Here is a 5,000-nt window from a genome sequence, read left to right as displayed (position 1 = left end):
TTCCTTATCTTCTTTGTCCTTTTCTAATCATTATTCGTATCCTTTTTTCCGTCTTCCTCTCTCACATTACACATACCTTCAAGTTCACAAAAGCAAAATGTACTTACACATTTGTAAAATGTTTAAATATAACCCACTGTCGGAGAAACACAGCAAAAGAAACAGAAGATTTGTATGTTTCGACCACAACTATGGTCCTCTTCATCCGCTGAAGAGGATCACAGTTGTGGTCGAAATATACGGATCTTTTGTTTCTTTTGCTTTGTTTCTACGACAGTGGGTTATATTGAAATATCTCTTCAAGTCTTATGCTTTATCCACTCCCTCTTCTTTGCCCTCTTAGAAGTCTTTATCTTTTGTTTTTCTTCTTTGTCTCGTTTCTGTTTTTCCTTCTTCGTTTCCTCTTGCTCTTCCCTTTCTTTACTCTCTTTTTTTTTTCTTTTACGTTTCTGTTTTCCTATTTTTTCACTCTCTTTTTTTTTTTTTTTTTGCCTCCCGTTGACATTTTGCTCTCCCTCGGCCTCTTTATCTTTGTTTGCCTTCTCCCTCTTTTTTAACTCTATTTTTCTTTCTCTTTTTCTCTTTCATTTTTCTTTTTCGTTTCCTTCCTTTCTCTAGTCTTCCTCTTCCTCCTCCTTTCTCTCTATTACTCTTTTCGCTCTACTTAGTGTTACTTCTCTTTTTTCGTTCCCTTCTTTCTCTTCTTCGTCTTTTCTCTTTTTTTTTCTCTTCATCGTCATTGTCCGTTCCCTTACGCAGTCATTTTCCTTCAATTTTTTTTAACTCTTTTCCTAGCCCGTTCCCCTCCCTTTACTTACTTTCCCTCTATTTTCCCTTTTTTAAAATACTTTTTCTTTTATTCTTTAACTCCTCTTTTCCGTCCGTTTTATTTTTACACATTTCTTTCTTCATCTTCTTCCGGGAAATGATTAACGTGACCTCCTGCTTCTTCTCGTGCAAGGACCAAATCCATACAAAGACGCGGGAAGACCGTGATTACTTCTTTCCATTTTGCGTGACCCGATTTTTTAAGATTAATTTATTCATCCCGACGCGATGAAGACACTCTTCGCAAATCTTACGAAACGTAACGGGAATCTCGGTTTCAGACGAGACTTTCGACTGAACTTGCTACTTTTATCGTCACTCTCAATAATCTTTTTTTATAATAAAATATTCCCATGCCAAACTTTTCTAACAACCCTAAGCATTGATATTCACAAAAGACGTGACTAATATAATCACTCAAACGAAATATCAGTAGTTTGTCAACTATCTTTCAGCCGAATTTCACTATCAGTAACTCTTTCGTTTGTATGCATGCCAACGTGGGACGTGAGTACTGGCTGTAAAAGTTTAGAAGAACTGATTCTTTCTCGAGTCCGTTTTCTTTAACCAACTCCGCTGACTAGGAAATGGCTCTTTGATTTATTTAAATAGATTATTTATTATTATTAATATTACTATTTATTATTATCATTATTATTATCATTATTCATTATTATTATTATCATTATTATTCATTATTATTATTATTATTATCATTATTATTATTATTATTATCATTATTATTATTATTATTATTATTCATTATTATTATTATTATTATTATTATTATTATTATCATTCATTATTATTATTAATTATAATTATTATTGCTGTGGATGTGCTGTGTCTTGCGACACTGCTTCTGACCCAGGGCAGTGGACAAGATGCAGGGATGACCCGTCATCCAGGAGGTGCCAAGATAAGAGGGAGGGAAGAGGGTGGAGGGGAGTGGAGTGTGATAGGGTTGGAATGGGTGGGAGTGGTTTTTATGCCTTTGTTTTTTGGTTACCTCCCTTGTAAGGGAGGAAAAAGCCTTTGGTATATGTATGTATATATATATGTATTATTATTATTATTATCATTGTTTATTTATTTATTTTTATCCGGGGTGCAGTAGATCACAGACGTGACGCAACAGACTTCAAAATGTATCGGTCATGAAAAGCTAATTACTCTACTGAACCGCTTGAGTGTTAGATGAATCGTATTGCTTTGTAAAGATAATCACATTACAACTAATTACTCTTTGCGTTCAATGTTAAATTCATTTTTTGGAAACAATTTATTACAACTACGCTTCCTGTGTTCAAACGCATTTTGATATCAACCAAACTTCATTTCCACAAATTAATTCTTTTGTGTCTAAAGTGAGAAAGTTTGATGAACAATTACTTCTGCTTATAACTGCGTGTGCCGAGCTGTAGACCAGCGGTTACTGTGTCGAACTGGTGAGCGAGTGGTCGTGAGTTCGAGCCCCGGGACCCACTGCGTGCTTCTTGCGTTGGTTCCTGACAGCCCTGGCCAGGCGGGGAGGCGACCCAAAGTCGGTAAAAAAGAAAAAAAAAAAAAAAAAAACAAAAAAAAAAAAAAAAAAAAAAAAAAAAAAAAAAAAAAAAAAAAAAAAAAAAAAGGCTCACCGCAATTGACAGGGCTTGCCCTACCAGGGGTTTTCCACTTCCCACTTCGTGGGATGGTAAGTTTATAATTACGTCATTTGTATGGCTAACTGCAGACAGATTTTCTCCAAACTCCCATACTGTATTTTCTCTTTCTCTATTTTTTTTTATTCGTTCTCTATTTCTCTTACCTCTCTTACCGGGAAATTCTGAACCATTACTTGAAATTCTAGGCTTATGAAATATTCTGAATTCCAAAAATATTACTAAAGTTTACCGAACGAACATTATTTTTTCCACGTCGATGGTCAGTTCCATCGAATTCTATATTCACAGCACACAATTCCTCCGATTTAGAATTTCTCCTAGTTCACCCTTTCTTCTGCATTTTTTTTTTTTTCAAGAATGGGCTTTTACCGCTTCAATATATTGATATAATTTCTCTCTCTCTCTCTCTCTCTCTCTCTCTCTCTCTCTCTCTCTCTCTTTTTTTTTTTTGTCTTATCTTGTTCCACACGCTTTTGGTTGCCTCAGCTGTTTTGATTTTTCTTTTTATTCTCTACGAAAAAATCCCGTAAGGCTTTAACTACGTCAACAGTGTCATTTGCTTTACTGACTTTTGTTTTAGTTATCAAACGACTTTATTTACCTGAGGAATGGACACGAGATAAACAGTATGTACACCAATCACATTTCTCTTATGGTCCAAATCTACCCTATCAGCAGAATATAATTATTTAACATTATTTATAACAAGGACCTATATAACGCGTCATTGTGTTTTGCAGTAGATAACCCACACTCCGTTTTCTTTCACATCGTTCAAAAAAATTATATTTTTTATTACATTATCAGGACATAAAGACCACCATTTTGTCTCCTAAAATCACCGCTGAGTTGAAAAGAATAGTTTGATATCCAGCAGAATATTGATACTCAAGTCAGGTCACCGAATTGAAGTAGTTGATCTACACTCCATTTTCTTTCTGAATTGAAGAGGTTGATCTACACCCCGTTTTCTTTACCTAACGACTCCCGAAGTTATGTGGTTGAGCACATTGGTTGAGTATCAGGTAGCCGTTAGAAAAGTAATAGATGAGATTTAGGTGCACATTAGAGGAGATATATGAAAGGCGGGAGACCTCGCCACTAGGGAATAAATTAATGCAAATTTGGTTTGCTCTGGTATATTACTGTCAGTGATGTATTCCCGTTGAATAACGAAGCGGTGATTATGAATTATTTCCGCGTTTGTTATCAAATATCGTCCAATTGGGCTCGGAAAATTAATCTACGTTGAACGAAGTTATAGCGTTATATCAGTAATACTTAGTCCTTAAAACATATCAACTCTCGTGTAATTTCTTTAACTCCCACACTTTCCTTTTTATAGACACCACCTTAACTCACTTTCCTTAGGTCACCCATTACCCTACCTCTGCGCTCCCGATTCCTTCTTCCCTAATCTTATGCTCCTTACTTGAATTCTAGCTCCTTCTTTGCTAACCAAATGCCAACCCTTCTTCTTTCCATCCGATTACCTCCTTTTCCTCCCCGAGACTTCCTTTCCAAGATGGTAATGGACATGGAACTCCCTAGTGTAGGCCTCATGGTCTCCTGCAGTAGCTCCTTCTTTGCTAACCAAATGCCAACCCTTCTTCTTTCCATCCGATTACCTCCTTTTCCTCCCCGAGACTTCCTTTCCAAGATGGTAATGGACATGGAACTGCCTAGTGTAGGCCTCATGGTCTCCTGCAGTATCCTTCAATTTTATATTCTTTTGTTTTTTGACAAATTGATTTGCACTAAGTTCTCTTCTCGCTATTCCTTCTTCTTCTTCGGTAATTGTCAACTATTTATTTCCTGTCAGATATATCCCCTCTTTTTTCTTTTTCTTCTTTTTATCTTTTTACTCTCCACCTCTGCCTCCCCCTCCCCTTCCTTTTGTATCTTTATCCTCTCTCCTATCTTTTATTTCTCTTTCCGATTTTTAATTTCTCTTCCATTTTCTTTTCTTTTCTCTTCCCATTTTCTTTTTTTACCTTTGTCATCTCACTTCTCTGCTTCTTCCTCTTATTCCCTTTTCATTTGTTTCGTTGTTTAAATGTTCCCATATCTTTACTTTAATGCTTCTTTTCTCCTACTTCTATTCCTTCTTTCATATCCGTACCCTCTTCCTATTAGCCTCTTATTGTTAGGTGTCCAGGGCAGTGGACAAGATGCAGGGATGACCCGTCATCCAGGAGGTGCCAAGATAAGAGGGAGGGAAGAGGGTGGAGGGGAGTGGAGTGAGTAGAGGATGAAATGGGTGGGAGTGGTTTCTATGCCTTTGTTTTTTGGCTACCTCCCTTGTAAGGAGGAAAACCCTTTAGTATATGTATGCATGTATGCTAATAAGAACACGGGTACGTGTGTTCACTTATGCAAAGTAGACCACTTGGAAAAAAGAAACTAACGAAGCAGAGCGCTTTCGTATATTACATCTTCAGTGCATGTATGTATGTATGCATGTATGTATGTATGTATGTATGTATTCTTTCACCTTCCGACTTCCGC

This window comes from Oratosquilla oratoria, chromosome 2, assembly GCF_046742065.1.
Source record: "Oratosquilla oratoria isolate Oo_2021 chromosome 2, ASM4674206v1, whole genome shotgun sequence".
Taxonomy (NCBI): domain Eukaryota; kingdom Metazoa; phylum Arthropoda; class Malacostraca; order Stomatopoda; family Squillidae; genus Oratosquilla; species Oratosquilla oratoria.
Note: the sequence above shows the minus strand (reverse complement) of the source record.